This window comes from Thermobia domestica, chromosome 9, assembly GCF_964235325.1.
Source record: "Thermobia domestica chromosome 9, izTheDome1.hap1.1, whole genome shotgun sequence".
Lineage (NCBI taxonomy): Eukaryota > Metazoa > Arthropoda > Insecta > Zygentoma > Lepismatidae > Thermobia > Thermobia domestica.
This window is the reverse complement of record NC_137462.1, coordinates 42,183,859-42,209,548: the sequence shown is the minus strand read 5'-3', so window position 1 is coordinate 42,209,548 and position 25,690 is coordinate 42,183,859. Positions and strand designations below refer to the sequence as shown.

The 25,690-nt window shown below is 34.6% G+C and overlaps 1 protein-coding gene across 5 annotated transcripts in view; it reads right to left on the bottom strand.

The window, feature by feature from the left end:
• Window positions 1–17,111, bottom strand: part of SERCA (ATPase sarcoplasmic/endoplasmic reticulum Ca2+ transporting SERCA) — a 122,693-nt gene extending 105,582 nt beyond the window's left edge. For all 5 annotated transcript variants that reach the window (XR_014133026.1, XR_014133027.1, XM_081770982.1 and 2 more), the window contains exon 1: window positions 16,929–17,111. The gene's annotated coding sequence lies outside the window, so the exon portion shown is untranslated. The remainder of the gene's footprint in view (window positions 1–16,928) is intronic.
• Window positions 17,112–25,690: the final 8,579 nt, after the last annotated feature.

Genomic DNA, 25,690 nt, shown 5'->3' with positions numbered 1-25,690 from the left:
AAAAAAAAATGGTTAGCACAGTGATGCCGATTTGGAATTCGAAACTGAAGATTACTTGATAAATTTATTGTATTTTATTGCTATTATTTGTAGCACTATACTTGTTTTTACAATTATCACATGCATGATGAATATATGATAATTTTACAGATAAAAATCGATATTTTTTTATCTGAAGTTGGCAACTCTGCTGTTGGTCTAGATGCTAGCGTGCGTGCCTTTGGTTCCCGTTGGGAGAGTAATGAAATTTAAACGTGGTATGGTAGTTCGAAATTTCACCTTAAACGGTAAATGTATTTTACAGTGTATATGTACATACAATGTAAGAACTTTGTATATCCATGCATCACTTCATTATACGTAGTTAGTAAGGCTATAAAATAGTCATCCAAATTCATCAAAGATGAACTGAAGGGTATGAAGATACGATTAGAAGTTGGCAGCTATAGACATATTAAAATAGGCAACGGTGAAAACAGGGGTTAATAATGTGTACATTGTGGTAGTTAGCTGTGAGCATAAAATTAGAAGTCAAAGAGACAATTTACTCTTTTATTTCAGAATACAGTTAGCGTATTAAAGGACCCAAATTTAAAAAAAAATGACAAAATACTCAAACTTTTAATCACTAAATGTTTGGGGGAAGAATAAGCATTCTGAGCAGGAATGTTTCAGGTAGTTTCCCTCATAGCAGCGTCATTTCAGATTTTGCTTGGGGAGGAAACAAGACCCCCCGATGTAAGTTGAGTTCAAGTTTTTCATTGGTATATTATCATCCTATTTATTAAAATGTATATGGTTCTCAATCTCAGGAGGAAATTGAGCTCCCAAAGTACGCCGCTGTTCTCTCACCTTCCTCCTGGTTATTCGCACACTGAAGACAACTATAGCAGTTATCAATGCTTGAATACCTATACACAAATAACACACATGTGCATTTTTTTTCAACCGCATGGGTTTCTTTCACTTATTATGTTTTGGAGTGCCTGAGAGTGAAAATGACCGCCATTTTTTCCCATCACGTATAATTTACTTGCAAAATAAGAGAGTATTACACATTGATTTGCAAAAAAAAAAAAAAGTCTCATTAACACGTAAAATAAAATTCCATTTTCCATTTTCCATTTTTGACATTTGTGATTGATAAATGTTCAGTAGTCAGTCTGTTCACCTGTAAAAGCTTTTCTTCTTTTCTTTTGTACTTCTCCTGGTAGTCTTTGAGTTTCCGACTAGTGCAAATTCCCTTTCCCCCACTGTATCCATATTTCCTTATCCCCTTCACCAGAAATTTTCGTTCGGAGGGGTCCATAGCTTTCTGTGGTCCAATACTACAAGATGCTACGTCTATGTAGTATTGAAGTGGTGTTATTCTACATCCGAAAAGACAATAAGTACTCGTAATTATTAAGTATTGTCAATCTATATCATTAGAAAAATGGCAATACCAGATAGTTTTTGTAAGAAAAAAGAAGAGAGTACAGATGAAGTATAAGATCAAATCTTTAGGTTATGCTTGGTTTAATGCCTTAATGCCTTAATGCTATATAGGATATACGATAATAGGTGAATATATGATAATTTTAAAACGCAGAACTTTTTGCAGTTTTTGAGTGTGCAAATAAATTGTAGATATGCATTAAATAATTATAAAATACACACATTGAGATTTTTAACAGTAATTCCGGATAAAAAATAATAATAAATTGACTGGCAAATTGATGATAATTGGCAAATGGATTTCTACAATTATCGCGTGCATAACGAATTCTGCAATATACGATAATTTTAGACGAAAATCAATAATTTTGTTTTCTGCGGTTGGCAACTCTGATCCCTTGTCCGGTTGATTTTTGAATAGGATTATTTTCGTCTATTCTGTAATGATGAGCTTCTGTAATAAGCTACTAAAATGTTTCTAGTTTTATGAGAACTGTATTTGCAAATGCAATGAAATAATACATACAAAATTTTTACGCATTGGTTCGTAATAAATTACACCCAAAGGAGGAAATAGAATATCTGCTAAATTTTCATATTCAGAGACAGCACATTAGATTATCAACAATATTTATTTTTTCACTATACATCAATCATGATAATTTAATTTTTATTGACAGAGTTTTAATTGTAGGACTCATTATATAAACATTGCCATACCCAAGAAAAATATTATGGGTCAGAAGTCTCCTTTTTCTAATACTGAAATGCACAGTTGACATTTACTCTTTACACCTTAGTGGTTATATATACAGACGCAAGAACAATAATTTTTAGTAAAGAAGCTAGAAATACCATACACCCAAACAAATATTTCTATAAATTTGAAGTTATGTTATAAATATTTCATCAGGATAACATAAATAAAATTACATGGATTAAGTTACGTCTTGTTAACGCTTATTTTATACAAATTATTTTATGCGTTTGTTATTGAAATTAAAGTAATTCTCGTGCAAAAAGTTAAGCGTCAAAATTATCTGATGGACATTTATTGACAAATAAAGCCGTACTGAATTGTATTATTATCATTTTGTTTATATGGAGTAAGCTGGACAATGGGAAGAAATAACCAACAGATTCATAACTAATCATGAGTCCATGAACCAAAATAAAAGTCTCATTGTATCTGAGTGGTTTGTACTACTGCTTTTGGTGCACAAGAAAAGAAGTTGATTCCCGGCGGTGACTTGGACCCTAAGTTAAAGCCACGTATCATATAGGCATAGCTTTCATTCTGAAAGGAAACGTAGAACTTCAAAATGAATAAACGAACATAAGTGAGCCAAAAATAGATGACTATAATATTTTGGAAGGTATAAAAGTTAGTAAAGCCTAAGTTAAAGCCACGTATCATATAGGCATAGCTTTCATTCTGAAAGGAAACGTAGAACTTCAAAATGAATAAACGAACATAAGTGAGCCAAAAATAGATGACTATAATATTTTGGAAGGTAACCAATAATTGGGGATTGAAAACATCAATTTACATAATGTAAAGGGTTTTGCAAAACAACACCGACAACGTTTGGGAGGTAATTCCTGAGACCAAAATAAGACAAAAAGTATAGATCAACTTGAATGCATAAATGCTTCCTTTCGGAGTTATAGGCTGCCGAAAAAAAAATGAAGTCTAAAGGTCCATAGCTCCAAAACTATGGGACCTAACGTAGTCGGGTCAAGACTTCACTTAAGAACGAATATGTGCGCTATCCAAAAATACATATTTCAGAATCCTAAGGTACTCACACAACAATTTTTATACAGGGAGTTTGGCTACGGTCATATATTTTGAAGTACTCACCAACTACCTCTATAAAAATTGTTGTATGAGTACCTTAGGATTCTGAAACATGTATTTTTGGATAGCTCACATATTAGTTCATAAGTGAAGTCTTGACACGACTACGTTAGGTCCCATAGTTTTGCAGCTATGGATCTTTAAAGTTAATTTTTTCATGTTTTCGGCAGCCTATAACTCCAAAAGGAAGCATCTGTGCACCCAGGTTGGTCTATACTTTTTATCTTATCTTGGTGTCAGGAATCACCTCCCAAACGTTGTCGGCGTTGTTTAGAAACACCCTGTATAGATGAAGCCATTTTCTGATCTGGGGTGGAATATTTCGAAATTTATTTGATTCAAATTATTAGTTTCTGTTTGATGCATTTAAATAAATCATAGCTTAAATATAAAAATATGAATTACATAAATAACATTGTAGATTAACAATGAATTTACAGCATATGATCTCAGTAATGCTCGTATTTCATTGGGATTTAATGACCACGAAAATCAAATGTTAACATTGCAAGTTTGAATTAGTTTTAAACGTTTCCAATACATATATATGTGTGCAACAGGAGATAATTTTTGGCAAGATAGTTTTTCATTAGTTACGAAAAGATGGCAGCAGAAAAGATTTGAAGAGGAAAAACTAGATGGTATTTTGTGAAATTAAGGACAGGCTGCCAAATTGTTTTGCCACTTTTAGCCCGTTTGCTTGTCCTGGCTGGCTGGCAAGTAGTCAGCGATGCCAGCGTTAAAACTAAATTCAGAAGAAGATAAACTGGCCGAAACAAGTGGAGGACGGGATAGGATGAAACTAGCTTGGTGTCTATTCTCGGCTACAACCGATTTGATCCCGCCAGCACTATGGCAAACGGCATACATAACATGTTAAACTTGGATGCCAGGTGAAGTCCTTGTATCCCATTGGCAATTGACACTCATCTGTTAATTGCAGTAGCCAAAAACAGAATGGAAACTGATTCGTACAAGTAATTCCAAGGACCTATTCACACAAAGTGACATTTAAGTGTGTGTGTGTGTGTGTTTTAAATTCAAGTCTTCTTTAAATTTGGTATTCATATTGCAATGTAATTTGAGATCCTAGAAGCAGGTGACTTCTTGATATTGTAAAGGTACAAGGGCTGATTAAAGGGGATCACAATTACGACAATCACCCTCTCAAATGCCTACTCCTTATTTATTATTATTATTATTATTATTATTATTATTATTATTATTATTATTATTATTATTATTATTATTATTATTATTATTATTATTATACTGGAAGAGTACTTATTTTTCTTTCTTAGCATCAATTGAGGATTTATATCTTCGGGTGCAGATGTAGATCCCAACTACCTATTTAAATAAGTTTTGCTATACATAATTGCTTTGTAGTATAATAACTCTAATGTAAAAATTTATATAAAGATGATGAATGATGGTTATAAATAGCGTAAGAATCTTGATCTCGAAGAGAATTATTAATGTATTAATTTTTTTAATTATTGAATTCTACATTAATTTCAGTATTTAATAGAGACACGAACGACTATTTGTTAACTTTGTAGTAGCAAATGCATAAGTATTCCATTTACATGTTAAGATTCTGTTTTATAAATAAGTATACTTTTCATTTTGAAGGTGTAGTGTTTACTCAACATTTTTTTGAAAAAATATCACCTAAGAAGAATGAACAATAGCAAGTCTAAAGAGAATAGAATTTTAAGAAAGGAGTACTGGATAAGTTCATAATGAGGGTTAAAAAGAGTTTTGTATTTGCCACTGTAGAGATCGAGGTTATACTGAGTGGTGTGGATATGAAATTATTATATTTACAATTATTAAAATAGGATTTTCAATCATTGCCCCTAGTTTTTCTAAGTCAAAATTTCGATTTTCCTCCCCTCTGAATATTCCCTTTCGTTATACGATGGCATGCAGCAATTAACTAATAATGAGCAATGTAACACTTTAAAATATTTAGTGTATTCAGATTCCCACTTGGCAGTTTTCAATAAAGTTCAATTCGTTAGGCAATCAAATACAGAATTAATGTCTTTACACGCAAGCTTTATCGTTATCCAAATGCTCGTAAGAAGTCGTGTAACCAGTAACTTCACAAATAACCACTATACTGTGAATTAAAATAACATTAGAGTTGTTTCTGCAATTGACTAAAAGATATATTCTCGGAGTTCTCCCGTCCTCCCACTTTCTCATTCCAAGTTCTTTCACTTTTCTTAATCAACCGTCTCCTTTATACTAAAGAGCAGACCCTAGGACGTAAAAGTAGGCATTTCATTTCAATTCATTTACTTTGTAATAATCTGGCATTATAGTTGTTTCGTTTATTATCTTTTTTTTTTTTTTGTCGTGTATTTTGAAGTTCCTAGTTATTATACATTTAAAAATCACTTTGTTAAAAAATAAATTAAAGACTTTCCTCGTGTTTGTGAAACGAAACGTACTTTCCCCTCATGAAGCAGAATTTTAAAATTTCATTTTGAAGAAAACACTTTCTTAACTAACTCTATGGTCTATATGGAATCCGGAGGTTCACTGCCGCATTCACAAAAGCTCTCCATTGACTTCTATCCTTAGCCAACTGGATCCAGTTTCTACTTTGTATTCTTATTTCTGCGAGATCCATCTTAATATTGTCCTCTCATCTGCGCCTAGGTCTTCCTAATGGTCGTTTTCCTATTGGTCTTCCAGTCAAGAGTTTGAAACCATTTCTACTTTTTTCCATCCTGGCTACATGACCTGTTCACCTTAGCCTCCTAGATTTGATGACCCTAACAATGTTTGGTAAACTGCATAAATTATGTAGTTCCTCGTTATGAAGTTTCCTCCATTCCCCATTCCCGTTCCTCTTGGGTCCGAATATTCGTCTCAGGATCTTGTTCTCAAATACTTTCAGTCTACATTCTTCCCCTCAGAGTAAGCGACCATGTTTCGCAGCCGTACAGAACAACAGGCATGATTATCGTTTTATGTATTTTGAGCTTTAAATTCCTCGACAGAATTCGCGACGAAATGTCTTTAAAAATAATTTCTGAAATTTAAAAGGCAAGTAATGTAATTTACACAAATGTATAATTAAGATTTGAGACAGACACATGACGAACGTTGTGTATAGAATAAGCACTGGTACATAAGCGTAGAAGTAAACGAGTTCGTTCCTAGTTAAAAGATTCGAATTCGATCTCCGATTAGAGCATACTATATAGTATCTATATTTCAAAGGGGATGTTAATTCCTAATCAAATAACAAATAAAGGTAAGAAATATTGCTCTTTTAAAGTTTAAATAATTGTACATTCTGGGCATGTTGATACAAATATACTGTTTCTACAATTTGATTAAATTTTGTTTGTGATTAACATCCAAATGATTGGTATAAACTAAAGTGCATCAGCTTATTATATCATTTTCTCTTTAAAACACAGAAATCTATGTTGAACTTTCCCAGGAAACAATGTTTCAATTGAATGCCTATATTTTTTCAGCACCCGCCAGTGTTGCCAGATAGTTTGCTATTGATTAGACAGTAGCATTGATATTAGATACTTATTAACACTGATTGAAATGCTTGCATTTTTGAAGAATGGATATACTATCAACTTCCAACATGTGATTTATTACCATTTGGCTTATTTCTACATTATGAAAATTTACATCCTTTAAGATCGATTATTCAAATAGCTATCTTTGCTTAGATACCAAGTAGCCGGAATCATTCCCGCCATGTCAACGGTCGCATTGAATACTGTCAAGCGCATGTCAAAAATTGCCACATATTTGATCACTAGTACATACCATACTTCATTTTGTTAGTCCCAATTGTTCTCTGGTTACACCTCTGCGCAAGCAGTAGCCATGTGGAAAGTCAAATGGAACATCAATTTGGGAATGGTGTAAGTTTCTTTCTTAAGTGACTGCTTATCTTAGCATACCAATTTATTTTGGTTTATGACTGTAAACTCTGAATCTTTAAATATATACAGTATATCGAAGGCCAATAATCACAGGCTGTTAGATCTGAAAATCTTGCAGACTATTCTTTGGACTCCTCCGCCAAACTCTATTTCTTTGGCGAAGCACGATCTACATAGTTCTTCTGTTTCCCGAATGTCGAAGTGGAGACTCACTCATTGTCTTAAAATGATGAAAGAAATTACTATAGCTTATTTTCAACATTTGACTTTCAAATACCACAATCTTATTCCCGGTAACACAATTCGTGTCAGCACACCATGTTAACGAAGATGTATTTATATAACTTGTTCACACTGAATATGAATCTCTGATGCTATTAGGGTCTTTAGTCTTTGTATGTTGTACGAAACAAAATTAATTAAAGGGAGATCCAGTTTCAAATATAATTGTAAATTGATGTGGTTAGTTCGGGAAGTTCAATTTTCTGCACCTTCCTTGTGCTTATGTGTTTTTGGAAACACCGTATTTGTATTACGTACATATATTGGCGTCAAAACTTAGATCTCACAGAGCTTAACTGTTCAAGTGTCAAATTATGATATTCATATTAGAGACGCTGGACCCCTAAGAAGTACTTAATTTAGAGCTTAAGTTTATAGCTTGCCATATTACGTTGTATATTCCAATGGTGTACTAGGATTTGTTTTAGTTTCTAGTTACCATGAACTTGCGTTATGATATCCACTTAAGCAATGTATGTATGCATCAGTGGCGAAGCTTTAGGGACAGTAACACAACCAGTCTTTACCCTGATTGTATAGATTTAGAGCAGTTTCAACTCTGTTCATAAATGTAATCAATATTTGACTGGCTCGGAGGAACACAATGATACGTCACGTTTCCTAACTGGGAAAGAAGATTGAACATTCCCATGCAATTGAAAGCAATGACACATATGAAACAAGCTTTCTCTGTCATCTGCAGGAACATTTTCGAAATAAAACTACCTACATATTGTTCTGTGGTTGCATCCTAACCCATTTCACCTAATAACTTAATTTCACCGGAAGTGGCGCTTACCATCATATTTCCCCAAGACGCTCGGGGACATGGTGGCTCACTGGTGGAGCACTTATCTCTGATGTGTGTGGTCCCTCGTTCAATTCCCGGCCACGTAAGTTTATGGTGGACAGCATTGTGCTCGTGGGTTTTCTCAGGGTACTCCCGTTTCCTCCAATTTTTCATTCCACCAATTCTTTCATAATCATTCACTTGCTTAAATCTTCGTCTCCCTTTCCGTAACAGGCGTAATCGTGGGACGTTAAACTCAAAGATTTCATTTCACTTTTCCCCCAAGCCGCTAATTTATTTAAGGTTATATTGTATACACTGCATTATATAATAATAATAATAATAATAATAATAATAATAATAATAATAATATAACTGAATGACTAATTTTCCGTATCAATATTCAAGATATAAAGTTCCCACTAAATTTAAGTGTCCACGAAATTGTCATTAGAAATCACTCTAAACTCTGAGCACATAGTTCTTGTTTCATATTTCAAAGCAGTCTTCGCCACTGATACGATTGTATTCGTTTTGGACTTTTAACAAAAGTATTCCGCATTCCCGTGTAAAAAAGTGTCATCGTATTTTACGACGGCACAACGAGTCTTTCCTCCTTTTCTTCTTTCTTTTTCTTTCTTTTCTTTTTTTTATGTTTTATTATATTTACTAGAGAAGAAAAAGTATCTGGAGAATCTTTACGTCATTGTACACAAATAGAACTAACATAGCCGAAGCACCCGCGTTCTCGCCGCGGAACCACATATGATATTATTCAGTTCGTTTCCTGTGTGTTACTCGTATGATATACAAACTTGTAACGTTTAAATTTGTTGAAACACGAGTTTGTTATGTTAGGAAGTTAATAATCTGAGTCCAAAGAGTAATTTTTTTGTTTCTAAACGAGTTAACAAAAGCACGCACAACAGTAGATTTAGTTATAAGAAATGCAAGTAGCTCTAGCTTGTCTTTTCAGAAAGCCGCCGGTTGAGTGGCTCTATTGTAAAATGCTCCTGGTTACACGTACCAAAGTAAACATTCAGGAGCTTTTCCTTTCCTATTTCTAATTTCGATTATGTAACATAACGTCACAAATAAACTGATAAATTGCTAATAGATAACTGGTAGAATTGGAGTTCAGCATCGAGGCTATATTACACATGGACCCAGGGGTAAAAATGAACGCAGGGGGCGTCGTACACCCACTTCCAAAAAATATCTATGGCGTCCCTCCGCTTCCTAAAATAATTATAATACGCAAGGATAGACACAGAAGACGGTGTGACATCATGCGTCCCGCCTAACTTTTCAGATCCACTTTTACCTCTGCATAGACCTAAAGCTTAACATAGCATCCAAACTACATGAGCTCTAACCGATAATCGAACTGGGTCTCCTGCGTCTAGGACATGCATGCTAATCATATAAGCATAGAGACAATGATAAGAATAGCTTATTTGCGTAATTACGTTTTAAAATGGGGAATAAGAGCAGTTATTTGTAGCTTCCATTTTGGAATATGTAAAAAACAAAGAATATATATATATATATTTTTTTTTTTTTGGTAAAATACATTTGACTTGAATTTCATATAAAAACTGATAATCACATTCCATTCGTTGCAAGAGATCCTATTGATCCTGTGTAAGTTTATGGTTAGTTAATGAGTCTTCTAGAGATTCTCGCATTATGTTCATCCTCCCAATTCCGTTTCTTTTATTTGCATGTTTCATCTGCCTCTTTAGCCTAAAAAATATGACCAAGGTGTCAGAGACCCGGGTTCGATTCCCGGCGGGAACTCATGTGGTTCGGATTCCACGTTAATCAGTAAGTCCACGTCTCATATAACCTCGCTGTTAAAAAAAAGGACGCTAAACTCTAAATGAACTCAACTCAACCAAGGTGCCAAATTTAAAAACCCGTTTCATTTCATTCCTACAGCAAACACATGCTTTTCTTATCTACTTCTTTCCCCATTTCGTATTAAATACACCATAATCGATTAACATACATTATCTATTTATTTAGTCAACTTTTCGCTACAGACTATAGGAGCAACTTTACATTAGGTTTACTAACAGGCAACCACAACCGTAACAATAACAGTGAGAAAGGAATACAAGGAAGTCAGCCAAGGTGTAATTTAAAGGTGCATCCTAGCATCCGCATGACTTTGGAAAACGCTTGGAGAAAACAGGACAGATAGCCAGCGGAATCGTACCCAAATCCTCTAAATAACAAGGCAAGAATGCTAACCACTTATTTATGCCCGCTAAACAATTACAAAAATTAAATGAAAAATTAATTATTATCATTATTTTACATTCTAATTTTATGTTTTGTAGGGAAGAATACGGATAATTTGCTGGTTGATTGATTTTTAGTTTAATGTCCGTTTTCAACTCTGAGGCTATGTCAAACGCGGACCTACGGCTTGACCCGTGAAGTCCGAACCACATGGACTCCCACTGCGAATCCAACCTGAATTTTACACCACTATCCCAACCATATGGCCACGGATGAACTCATGAATGGGGATGAAATAAGAAAGTGTGAGGAAACGGAAGAATTTCTAGAAAATTCGAAGTTGTCCACAAACTAGCACAATATCCAGGGATGTAACGAGAAACCCGTCGCATCAAGAAGTGATCGCCCTGCCACTAAACAACCGTACCCCACATTCCGCAGTAATTAGATTTCGATTTCATTGTAAGATACACTATATACAGTATATGTGTGTAATTTATATATAGACTATGTTCGTAATGACTCAATGTTCAACTTTTGATTGGTGGCAATGTCAGAATGATTGAGTGTTTAATGGTCTGGCTGGGATTACAGTCGCAAAATAACTGAATATTTGATTTTCATTTCCACGCATTATCTACTGCCTTTGGTAACGAACGTTCACAACTTGTATCAATACTGCAGTGTTTCTCCGTCCCCCCCCCCCCTTCTCTCTTCTCGACCTACTTGCTACAAAACTGTAATCTTGCTTTGATCACAATTTGGATTTTATTCCAGGATTTCTTTCTTTCTTTCTTTTTATGTGATCTGGCTCCTGTGATTACCTTACTTTTTATCGCCATTGTTAGATGTTCTAACAGTAAATCCATTTTATGGGTAAAAAGATTGGAATCACTGAATCAAAGTCGTATATTTGAAGCTTCGATATATTTCTCCATTAATTCAGCTATGTCATCCAATAAAATTACGACAAATTTGATCAATTACTTTAAAGTAAAGTAAGCAACCTACATATTCTAGATCACATTATTATTATTATTATTATTATTATTATTCACAATATGAGTTTCAAACTAAAATAATTTTGGATACCATTGGCGAAATAACATTTGATTTCAAAGGATATATGGATACTTAAGATCATAAAAAGCTTTTGTAATATAATCTATTTGGATACAATTAATAAAAAAGAGATCTTTAAGTTTTACGTCCCACAAATATGTCCATTAGACTGAAAGAGTTTATGATTAATGAAGATCAATGATTATGAGGAGGAAACGGAGAATTCCGAGAAAATGAACTCATACAAAATGTTGTCTACCACAAACTCCCATTGTCTGGGATTTGACCAGGGTTCTATCGCATTAGAAATGAGCGCTTACTACTGGAACACCATACCCCAGATTACTTGCGGGACAAATGCATATCTAAAATGTTTTAATCTTCCGGCATCTTACTTCGAAATCACTTCTGCCACGTAACTCCAACCCTTTGTAATCTATCGTATAATTGGTATTTTGAATCAAAATATAGTTTGTAATGTTAACAAATTCTATGAATTTTTTAATTTTACGTCATACAATTACGTTCTTTAGACAAAAGGAGACGGGCCATTAATGAAAATGAATGGTTATGAAAGTTGGTGGAATGAAAACGTGAGAGTAAACGAGAAAACATCGACAAAGTATATTCGTATGATGTCCAGCACAAGCGTACATGACCTGGGATCGAATCGGGGACCCGTCGCACCAGACATGAACACCCTAGCACTAGGACACTGTGTCCCTCCTGTAGAACAGTTTATCGTTTTCTTCATTTACCTTGAATTTGAAGTGTATAAATTAGTAATTACTACATTTAGTTCAATAATAACAGCACTATTCGTATCATCACAATCTGTAAAACCAAGAAAGAAAATTTAATAATATTAGAGTACGCTATTTTTATGTAGATCACGAAAGTTGATTTCCTTCTTATGGTATTGACTTCAACAAGCTTGATTGAGTTGGGATTTAGTGTCCTTTTCAGCAGCAAAGGCTATACGAGACATAGACCTTCAGCTTAATGTTGGAATCCAAATCACATTATATCCTGCCGAGAATCGAAATCGGGTCTCTCGTACCGAAGACGTGTACGCTAACCATATAGCTACGTGAGAGCTCTTGGATTCAACAAACATAGTTCTTTTTTTTAAAAAAAAGGCCAATTTGAGACTAGCTATAATTAACGTATGTGTAAAGATACTGATATAGAAACAAACGGAGGAAAACAGTAGAATGTATGGCTCACCGGCACGTTTCGAGCAGTAGTTTGAACGTAAAAGATATGGTACAATATCTTCTGATACAATGAAGAAAAAGGAAATTAAGTTAAAAGATTCATTTGTATTGAAGATAATCAAATTTCAATAATACAGGTTCATGCATAAACATTAGATGTAGATAAAAGTGGTTATCATAGCTCAATCATTTCAACTAATGTGCTGCAAAGTACTTGTTTGGTATCCCTCAAATAGATTATAATGTCAGTGAAACTAAGAGGTTATAGTTTCTTAATGTAGGAAGGCACAAAGTCACAGTAGTAAAGCACTCCACTGTCTTGCGAATAGTCTCGGGTTCGATCCTGTTTGTGATGGACAACATTGTATTCGTAGAATTTTCTGAGATCCTTCCGTTTTCTCCAAATCCTTGATTGTCATTTATCAACCGCTTCCCTTAGTTTATACGCATAATCCGTCTCTTTTAGCATCAACGCAAAATCCGTCTCATTTAACCTCAATGCACCGTTTCCGTTAACCTAAACACGTAATCTATTTCTTTTAGCCTAAACGTACAATATCTCTCATTTAGCGTGAATGTGTAACTCATCCTTTTAAGCCTGAATGCATAATTCGTCTCTTCAGTGTATAATCTGTCCACTTTAGCCTAAGTGCATTATGCATTTCTTTTAGCATGAACACATAATCAGTCTAATTTAGCCTCAACACATAATCCGTTTCTTTTCCTAAATGCATAATACATTTTTTTTAACCTACATGTATAATCTTGCTACTTTAACCTGAATACATAATTCACTTCCTGTACTCTACACTTACAATCTGTTTCTTTTAGACTAAATGCATAATCGCGGAATATTAAATTAAACATTCCATATGAGTTTTCCCCGGAAGAATTTTGGATTATGGAATAAGCAAGATTGAAAGTTCAAGAATATGTTATTATTAGTAAATAGTACCAAGTATAAGTTACTTTTGGATTTTATTAATCTGCTGTGGTACCTTAAATTAGAACTCGTGCCATAGATTTAAATTAGGGGTTTAGCATGTCACGAGAAAGAAAAAATTGAAAATTGTTTATATAATCTGAGATAAAACAGTCACATCAGCCTTCTGCACTTAATCTATATAACGGTACAATTTGGCGTTCCCTTATAAGCGAATGATTAGCACACTTGCTTTTAGTGCTCTTAGTTCAGGGGTTGATTCCCGTGAATACCATTTGTAGTGTTTATCCGCATCATAATGTAATTAGAGATCTTCTTGTATTAAGAGTTAGAAAGACACTTGTCTAGAAAACCAGAAATAACGACAATTGAAATCGTTGTCCTGACAGCACATCAACCAACTAAAAGCTGTCTGTATGAGCAGAGTTTTTCGTAAGCTGTAATGCTAGAGAGCATGTAATTACTATTACACCAAAATTTAATATTTGCTGCTTGAAATATAGCTGTTTCATGAGCGGTGATTTCATGAGCAAAATTTAGGCCTTCTTGATAGCCAGAGGGCTTATCAACCACTGATTGCAAAGTTAACCTTAAGGGATAAACATATTTGAGTATGGACAAACGTATACAATATTAATCACTACACGCAACAATTATATTCCTGAACTAATTCTGTTATAAATCTACGCCTTAACTGTTATAGTTGTTTATGAATGGATAAGATACAATCAAATTGGCATGTCTTTGCGTGCAAATACTCGTTCGTGCGTTCACATTAAATTACCAATGTATATTATAGACATGATTTGTGATAGCATGTATGCTAGTATAGATAACATTTGTTTCCCAACAATAGAAACTTTGTTCATAAGGTAACAGTTTGCCAAATACTTGAAAAAAGAAATCTTCCAATTGCTGTTCTTTGTGTGTAAAGAAGAACCTTACTTTAATTATCTATTCATTAAGCCTTGTCTACATCTATTAAACTCAAATCGATAGTATAGGTACAATGTATGGCAAAGTCATGAGAAACTTTTTACTTCAATTATATAAAGCAAATTTGCTATGATGATAATATTCTAACGTAAGAATAAGTAGCATTTAGTATTTTATGGATTTAGGAAATTTTAATACAAAATTATACTCAATAATACCGCAAAGAAAGTGTTATTTTTTGTAGCAATTTTAAGATGAATTTGATATAGGTAAATGATAGGACTTCAGTGACTGAACGACAATTTAATAGAAGTTGTCTGTTTCTTTTTCTAACTTCGTAGTTTGTTTCAGTAGGAAAAATGACCATGAGAATCCGGTCAGCTAAGACGTTAAAAATATATTTATTTTTTAAAAGGAAAGGAACAAGAGTTTTTAACTGGAACAACTTCTCAAAGTGGCTTTGCAGCTTTCTCTATTGAATTAGAAAATTATCAGTCATTAGAATAGATGAATTATTCTTAGTATGTTAGTTTATTTTATATTGAAGTAATGTGTCTGCTTTGTACAGTACAAGATCGTATCCAGAAAGAGAATCAGAGCTCCATTTTGCGACATTCTCATCTTAATGATACATAAGAACGCATCTCCCGATTTTTTTCTGGGTACGGCTTTAATATAATAAAAAAAATTTGATTACAAAAATATCTTACTTGCTCATAGTTACTGCTGTAGTATATTTACAACCTTTAACGTGTTTAATTATTTATAATTTTTTGTCACATTCTGAACAATTTTTGTAGTCACTATTTCGATTATCGTATAGACAGTATTTTGTTTTTAAAATCCATATTTTGAGTGAGAATATTAGTTTCGTAATGATTAGATTTCAGGCATTTTCTTTTCTACTGAACACGGCGTTAATGAAGAAAAAAAAACATCCTAAATTAAAATGGACCTAAAAGGCATCATTTGGATTTAAACTAAATATGTGTTAACCTGAATCTGTTAACAGACAATCATTTTATATAGTATTACAAACACATTTGCTTTTCAAGTTCGATTTACACTCTCGTTTCTTATATGTATTTTTATTGATTTCAACTTCAAGCCACTAATTATTTTTTTTTAAATAATTATACTTCGTATTTAAGCTTGACTTTCCCACAATTATTAATAATGTAAGATTCAATTATTAATTATATAAAGTGTTTTATATTAGGAAATGTATTTATATTTTTTTATTTAGTGTTTTATACTTTGAAAGGAGAAAACGTTTAATAAGTTCAATGCTTTGAGTAAATGAAAATAGCCAGTTCGTAAGGTTAGGAAATGACTTTTCAAAAACATGTCCTTTTCAGTTATCATGACATTATTCTTTATTTTAAATTAAAGCTTTATAAATTTGTTTTAAATTTAACTTTTTAGTATACAAAAAAGGTTGTTATTTGTGTGTTAAAATATTATGATAGAAAAATCATGTGAATTTTTGTTGTTTAAAAAGCATGTTTTTGGTATGACATAACGTATTAGCACTTGATAGACTCCGAAGGCTAGGAAATAATTGAATCCTTGAACAAAATACAACATCTACTTAAGACATTCACCCAAATGTACGTTAATACATTTTTATTTATTGATTTATTTATTATTTATTTATTTATTTAGGGATTTAGTAGTTCACATTAACAATGTATAACTGATTTTGGTTTATCAGCTATAGTAATTCATAATTAGTAAGTTGCAGACGATAACTGTTATTAATTCACTAACTTCTCACTGTTTAGAACTGGTGTTTAATGCGCATGGCTCACACCAACAGAGGATGAAAAATTCACCACTAAAAAGGTAAACAACGAAAGAAAAAAAGTAGGCGGCAGTTGTGGTGATGAGAAATCCATGTAGAAAAAAAATTGTCACTACAGAAACATGTTATCCAATGCAAACGCACGCACGCACGCTTGACACACGAAAATCTCACATACACTGCGTGTATTGTAATCCAGCTTAATCCTGATCCAAAAAATATTTTTTTTGAAGGAGTTGAACGGACTTGAACACGATATCACTTCGAGTTGATGTCGGGTGTATATCCACCTTGTAGCAGTGGCAGATATCCTGGTTGGTTCTACAGGGATGCACACTAGATAATCACACTGCACTAATACAACTAACTTTCATTTATATAAATATGTATATATATTATTATTTCATATACACTTACCAACTTGCACTTAAAATGAACAGAAAATTACACTTGGTGGTAATAAACAAAAAGAAACAAACTTAATGTCCGTATATGCCCCCTTGTTTATTGCCTTGTCCCCCTGTTCATAACACAAAAAATTAACTAAAAAACGCAACGCCTGCGCTGCTGGACGAAATGGGGCACCATTACCTAACACTCTGGGCTTAAATAACCTGTGCTTGTGGCGACGTCTGTTGCTAAAAATCAAGAACAACTTCCCAATCGGCTCTGGCTGACGGGCACCTTGCCAAGACCCCTTCAACACCGCTTCACTAGTACCGTCGTGCTTAGGTAAATTCGTTGGCAGAGGAGCTCAAAAGTAACAGAAAGGGCCTAAGCTTCCCTTGGAATTTTTGATTGGCTAACATAGTTGGCAATGTAGCCCTTCTTTGTAATTACGTTTTATGTATGTATATACATGTATATATATATATATATTTGCACTGGACAGGAAGATGAACTATGTTACATTAGCTCTTCTATTTCCCTCCTTCTTTTCTGAGTCCGTATTGTACGAAAATGTGTGTGGTTGTGTGTGTGTATGTGTGGATGCATGTGGTGTGTGTGTCTACATAGTTAAAAATACCTTTTCAGAGTCAACTGAAGTCAGCTGATTGGTACGGAGCCTTTTACAACCAGCTTTCCCGAGAGATTTATTGTAGTTACTTTGTTATTTTCGAAGAACGGTATTATTACTTTCTATTGTCAAGAGGCTTTGCGAATGGTGATGACATATTTTCTGCACGTTATGGATTTCTCTTACTTTTCAAATCTATTTTTAAAAAAATTCAAGCAGTGGCACAATTTGAAATAAGAAGATGCATGTATGTATAATGGTTTAAATGACGTTGAATACACTTTCTTAAAGAGGAGTTCTTAAACTTGCATTTTGGGCAAATAAGTTGCAATGTCAGCAAAAATATCCACTATGCATATTGGGATCAAATCATCGGTGCATTTCTTTTTGTTTTTCCTTTCTTTCTCCCATTTTTTTGTATTTAATAGATAATATTGGTTTTTCCAGAGTACATTGCAGAGGAAGATGCCTTCGTCTTTTATTTAGAACCTGGGATGAGCCCCTGCCACTTGTTCTCGGTTTTCGCCGCCTGCGGCGACTCGCACCATTAACTACGCACAGGAAGGCTTGCACCCTATCCCCAAACTTCTGATCGTATTAATAACTGCAGATTCTTCAAACCAGAGACTACAAATTTGTAATGTGCTGCGGGCCAGGATAAAATAATAACCATACTTGTGGAGGGGGTCATTTTTCGTTACTATTCACCCTCTAAGGAAACTATTCGCTGAATTTGCTTAAGTGACACATTTATTATTTTTTTAATTCTTTATTCTATTCTGGGTATCTTTCTATTTTTTTCTTGTGTTTAGGCCAATTAGAGCTTGAGATACAAACATTTTAAAGTAATTATTGGTGTGTGAAATCTGTATTTTTTTTTTCCTAAAGATCTGCCCGGTACCAACGGTCTTACCTTCGAAAACAAAACGTGGTAAAAAGTTTAAAGATACCATTCTCACAGTTAAAGGTGAAGTTTCGATTCAAGTATCCCATGATGGCCATCAGAATTACATGTACACCACGTCAAGTAGTTTGGTTTCTATGCTGCGATATATTTTTTCAATTAATATTGAAACTGGAAATGGTAATAGAAAGATTAGAATGGATATGTAATATATAATTTAAACCTTAATTGATTGCAGAAAAACGCTTTAAAGAATTCTTGTGACGCTTAATCGATTGTAGCAAACTGCTTCTTGCTATCTATTTACCGTTTTATGTTCTACAGTGATCAACGTTAAAGCCGGAAATTGTTGAATTCTACCACTTCCGACGGAGAAATGGCTTACATTAATGAATATTCGATTCCTAACTTGTGATCCTCTATATCCTGGTCGAAATTGATGACCTATCAAACAGTTCTTTAGATTTTCTTTTGTCTTGCGAACACACACACACACACACACACACACACACACACATATATATATATATATATATACGGACACACACACACATATATATATAAATATATATAGTATATATACGGACAGACAGTGCTTCTTTAATATAACTTATTAAAGAAGGAACAAATAATGTATTGCTTCTCAAAAATATATATAAAATGGACAGAAAGTTACAAACGAAGACGCTTTAAAACGGATAGGAGAGAAGAGGACGCTTCTAGCCACCATCCTTTGTAGAAAAGCCAATTGGATTTGACACATCTTGAGAAGAAATTGTCTTCTTCATACCGCAATAGAAATAAAGATAAAATGGAAGGAAAGCAAAGAACAGGGAGAAGAAGAACCCGAGTGATCGATGATTTGAAAAAATAGAAGAAAATATTGAGAGTTCAAGGAGGAAGCTGAAAATTGAGAAACACGGAAGAAACATTTCCAGGTTCAAACTGAAAATTCAGAAGAAAAGAAACAAGAAAAAAAGAATAAAAAAACCTCATTAGTTCCAGGACCTGCCAATAGGCAGAATACTTAATAATAATAATAATAATAATAATAATAATAATAATAATAATAATAATAATAATAATAATAATAATAATAATAATAATAATAATAATAATAATATAACTGTAAGAGGCGATTCCTCACATCAAAATAAGAGAAAAAGTTCATATGGACCTGTTTCGAAAAGTGCATAGTTTCAGAGCTGGGGCTGCCCAAAATCGCGAAAAAGTTAAATTTCAACAGGCCCTATTTCGAATTAAAGAAACTGTGGATGGTGATTCTTATCAGCATAAAGGAAGCCACACATACACAATCCAAAAGTGCATATTTCATCAATTTTCAATAGGTGTAAAGGATATTCCCTTCAGGGTGTAATTCTCAGATATGTTCTCAATAGAATTTTCAGATATACCCTGATTTCAAGGAGGGTCCAAAGTAGGTAGAAGGTAAGCCTTAACAACAATGGACATTCATTATTTTGGAGAGAAATCGGAAGTATTAGGAACCGGCAGCTCTGTTTTTTTTTTTTTTTTTGGGGGGGGGTCTTCGGAATAATGTCTGATGCGATGTATTTCGTCATGGTATATTTCACGTTCTCTTCACTTACAAAACTGAATTACATTGCGCCAGATGATTCCATGTTCACTGCTATCAAGGCTTATCGTTTATCTACTTTGAACCAATCATAAAGTCAGAGTATATCTCAAAATTCGGTTGATGGCATGTCTGGAATTTTCATCCTACTGGTAATACTCTGTATACCAATTGAATATTAATGAAATATGCATTTTTGGATTGCGTATGCATGACTTCCTTTACGCTGATAAGGACCACAGTCTTTCGAATTCGAAATAGGGCCACTTGAAATTTGGCCTTTTCACGAATTTGGACAGCCCCTGCTCTAAAATTATGCACTTTTCCCCAGAGGTCCATGTGAACTTTTTCTCTTATTTTGATGTAAAGAATCATCTCTTAGAGTTTGTCGGTATAGTTCATTAACACCCTGTATATAAAAAATATTAGCGGTTTGCTATATGGCCATTGCTTCTATAAAGGATTAGGATGTATAAAGGTAGCAAAGAATGTTCTGTTGCTTTTTATGAAGGTCTGTGTTCAATTGGCCCTCACATCGTGAGTTGAACGCGAATGGAGATAAGGCGAAGGTCAATTGTTGGTGTAAGTATATCCAACATAGTACTTGGTTGTGGCAGTTCAGTTACACTGTAAACTTCCGTAAGGACAGAGTGAACATGGATCCTCCAAAGAGCGTCATAAGGACGTGTATGCTGTACGAGTTCAAACTGAGGTCAAACGCCGCTGCACCGGGGCGGAAAATATGCCAGGTCTTTGGTGAGGGTGTCGTAACTACGAGGGCAGTGCAGAGGTGGTTTAACAAGTTTAAGGACGGTGACGAAACACTCGAAGGCGCATCACGTGTCGGAAGACTAACCCATTTACAAAATGAAGACCTTCGTGCAGAATTGAGGCGAACAGTGGCCATACATGTGAGAAACTGGGACTATAATTCAGTGTGAGTGGAGAAACCATTTGGCAGCATCTCCATCGACTTGCGAAGCACTACAAGTTGGGTCGATGCGTTCCACATGATTTGACTCCGGACCAGAAGGCAACGTGAGCAGACATCTGTGTTTCTTTACTGTCTCGTCTGAAAAAGGAGCCATTTCTGGACAGAGTATTGACATTTGATGAGAAGTGGGTCCTATACGAAGGTCTACGGCGCCATTATCATTGGTTAGCATCCCATGAACCAGTTCGTAAACAGCCGAAATCAGCGCTTCACAAGAAGAAGGTCCTCCTGAGTGTTTGGTGAACTGCTCGTAGCATCGTGCATCGGAACTGTTACCAGCTGATCAGAGCATCAATGCAACTGTCTATTGTCAGCAGTTTAGCCGTGTTCAAGAAAAACTCAAAACTTTGCATTTATGAATCGCAAAGGGATTATCTTGTTACAGAAGAACGCTAAGCCCTAAGTGGATGAGATGACTCGGGACACCATTTACGCCTTGGATGGGAAACACTATTGCATCTGGCATTGTACCGTACGATTATCAACCTGCTCCATTCCTTGAACAATCACCTTAGAAGATGCCAGCTCAAATCCCTAGTAGAGATACAAAATGAACTTGATGTCTTCTTCGCTTCACGGCCCACCAAGTTCTACCGCGATGGAATCCATGGCCTTTCAGAACGTTGGCAGAAGGCTGTCGATGCTGATGGGGACTATTTTTGATATTCCAGGTACGTCTTAGGTGACATATCGATATTTGAATGTGGTGGGTGAAAAAGCGACAGAACTTCCTTAGTTATTTTTATACATTTATAAAATTTCGTACACCATAATGTTCCGAAGATGTTGTTAGCGCCGAAAGAAGTTATAGGACGTTTTTCTACTGCAGCTGCATTTCGTAAACCCTGCCTTGTTCTAAACCCAGTGTTGACTCAGAACGTTTTTGTAAAATTGCAAGTTCATACGTGTAACAGTTTCAGAGATTGATGAATTGCGGAAACTCCTTCAAGCCCCTTTCCAAGATTGGATTTCGTAAAACTCGGGATTTTATTGATAACAGTTGCACATAATTTCAAGTTTCTATGACTGACTATTGAAGTCACATTTCACAAAGTCCCATCTTATTGTATTTTTTTGTATTTTTTTTTTAAATTTTAGTATCATTTCTTCAACATGGCAGACGGAAAATATATTTCGCATGGCTATATTTACGCATACTTTTAATATGGTGATTGGAAGAGTATTGGCTTCACTTTAAGTCAAAGATCATTTTTGTTTCTGTGAATTAGTGATGCTTTTATTTTGACTTTACTAAAAGGGTACTCTGGGAGATAGATGGTGCTCAACTTCCGTTCCTTTAGCAGAAATATCCGAAATGTTGAAATTTTCTGGTTATGTAAAATTTTGCTACCGATATCAATGTGCAAATTTTCGTGTTTTTTCGTAGTCGTGAACATAATTCTTTTCAGTAAAGATCTAGGAAACTATAACGTATGGACATTCAACACTTATTCGATTTTTCAATTAGTCGGCAGTGATGTCTTGAAAATGACGATTTCAATCTCGTCCACAATTTACACGAAAAATAAAGTTTCGATGGGTTAAAATCTCAAACTACCATGCATGCCCACACTTAAGGCTTAGTAGCTTTGTAGAACATTTCACTGATAGTAAATAGAGGGGGCTCGGAGACTTACTGGAAGAGCATAGCTTATACAATATCATATCTGCTTTGTAATAGACAAACGCTGTGTGCGTGGTTTTTTTTTTCGGTGTTTGGAAATATGTTTTCAGTACTTTTCAAAAGTTTTCGGTCTTCTCTTTAATTGTGGGGCTCTGAAGCATCCGCCTCCTTAATTTGGACCTGCTAGTAACTGTCATTAATAAAGTGTTGATGACATTATTAGGTCTAAAGTTATAGTTAGCAATTCTTGTTTAAAATGACCATTTCGATCTATACAAGGGGCAGTTTGGAAGATTGATGACACTCTTTTATTCCCTTAGCTGTAGTACCCGAAATGTTCGAATTTTCTGGAGATGTAGATGTTATCCCTATCGATATGTGAATTTTCTTGTTTCTAGCTAGTCGAGAACATTCCCAAGATTTATGTCAGCTATTGAGTGAATGAGTCAGCCAGGAACTAAGAAAAACGCAGTTTGTGGGGGTTCATACAGTATATCAACCCCTTATGGTCTTCCTTACAGATTTGATACGTTTGTACACCATATTATTACTAGTAATTTGAAGTTGCTAACATAATTATTTACTCAATAGTGATATACTGAAAATGCCCTGTAACTCTGTGTAGCGTAGTCGCTAGCGCTCTCGCCTTTGATGCTAGCGGTTTCTGGTTTGATTTCGGGTGGGGACACTCGGTAGAAAAGATAAGAGCTTTTTCAGACCAGCTATTCTGAGTGAGTTTTTTTTTAGGTTTTCCTAATTCACTAGGCAAATGCCGGGATGCCAACTAATATACATTCCCCAGGCTTATTCCTTCCTTCCCCTTCCCTGAATATTGTGCTCGCCCAGGAATGCCATCCCTCACGCATGACAATTTTAAGACCATAGATGCCGGTAATATCCAGATAGAGGGATTTAAAAAATCTTGTTGGAAAATGACCATTTTGCTCTGTCTTGGAGGTTGGTGGAGCTGTTCGGACTGTCTGACAGCGGTATCCGAAAAGAAATTTGGAATTTTCTGAGATGTACCTGTTATCTCATATCAATGTGTGAAATTTCGTATTTCTAACTAGTCAAGAACATATGAAACATTTATGTCAGTCATTGAATGAGTGAGTCAGCCAAAGCCCACGAAAATCAATCCTTCATATATCAACTCTCCATGGTTTCCCACACATAACCATGGTACATTTGGTACTTTTATACGTACGTGTCATTACTAGTAACTGTGTTTAAAGTAGAGTTGCGGACGTTATTAGTTACTCATGAAAATGACCATTTCGGTCTTTCTGCAGGTTGATGCGTTGTTTAATCCTCCTAGCACTGATATCCGAAATATTGAATTTTCCTGGAATAATGAAATAAAATCTTTCAGTTTTACGTCCCACGCTTATGCCGGCTAGGCTAAAGGAGACGGTGATGATGAGAAATGAATGAAAATGGTAAAATGAAGAAAGTAGGAGGAAACGGGAGAACCTCGAGAACCCAACGCGGTTTTTGTCCACCACAAGGTTCACTTGGAGCGAGCTGGGATCGAACTTAGGATCCATGTGCCAGAGGTGAACGCTCTACCACTGAGCCCCAGCAACCCTGGAGTTTCCTCCAGATGTACGTGTTACCTCCTATCTATGTGCGAAATTTCGTATTTCTAGTTTGTCGGAAACATACCAAACGTTTATATCAGTCATTAAGTGAATCAGCAGAAACTACGATAAACACAGTTTGAGGTGCTTCATAGCTCAAACCCAGATGGTCCTTCACACATAAGATAAGTACTTATATACAACATGTCAGTACTAGTAACTGTATGGAATTTGAAGTTGCTGACATTATTAGTTACTGAGCAATGATGTCTTAAAGGTGACTATTTCGGTCTATTATATATGTTCGGTCTATTATATATGTTTGGTCTATTATATATGTTCGGTCTATTATAGTTGTTTGTGTAAAGCTAGATTGCAGCGCTGCCGGCACTTGACTGCTTGTGCTACCGTCCATGCCGATTTACTTCATTGAATTAAGAAATCAGGATTATATGGTATAAAAAGAGTAAATAATCTATTTACTAAGAAAATACATAGCATTTAATTTTATGCGATTTACCTAACCTGCTGAAACTAAGTGAAATAGAATTCCATTGATACTTACCTTGTCGAAGTTTATGGAATGTAACTACTACCGCATATACTATACTACCTATATATCTGATAGTATAATAAACCTAATTTAAATACACTAATATTATTACGAATTACAAGCATTAAACTAAGAACTATCTCTATGCTTAGCTTAGTTACTAATAATTACTCATCTGAACTATCTGCATGTTTTCAGGTTTACTTAGCTCAATTACAGTTAAGTACTTAAATGTAATCTGATTTACCTTTATAAACACTGCATGACTGAATATACACATAATACCACGGTAATTTGTTTGTTGTCTATTTAACGTTAGACCTAACTTATATTATTGTATTTTGTCTATATATGTTTATTATATTGTTTCAATGTTATATCAATGAATTAATGCCACTTATTTTAAATTTTATTTCTCAGTAATTGCCTTAATTTACATCTATTTACTCCAATTCTAATGCGTCTAATACGAACGCGTTATTTTGCCTCATTATCTCGTTCAGAAGAATATGATACTATGATTTTAATTTTCTAAGAGACGTCAATGGGGATTTAAAATATGGCCCAAACGTTGTAATCACCTCAGAATTTCGATAGGAATTAGGAATGGTTATTACATATAACACATGTTGCGCATTTATATTAGCACCTCGTCTCCAGTTCTAATTCGGAGTCACGTACAATGCGGAGCATTTTTTTCTGGAGAACCAAAGTGGACATGACCGACGTTCAAGGCGAAGATGCGCGATAGGTGTTTTGGCGTCCCAGCCAGGATTTCATTGGCTGTTGAATAGAAATCAAGGATTGTTGATGATGAAAAAGGTTGTTATTTTGATACAATGAGATGAAAGTTACAATAACATCTCATTCTCATGATCTACCATCAGATTAAGAATTAACACGTGCGGT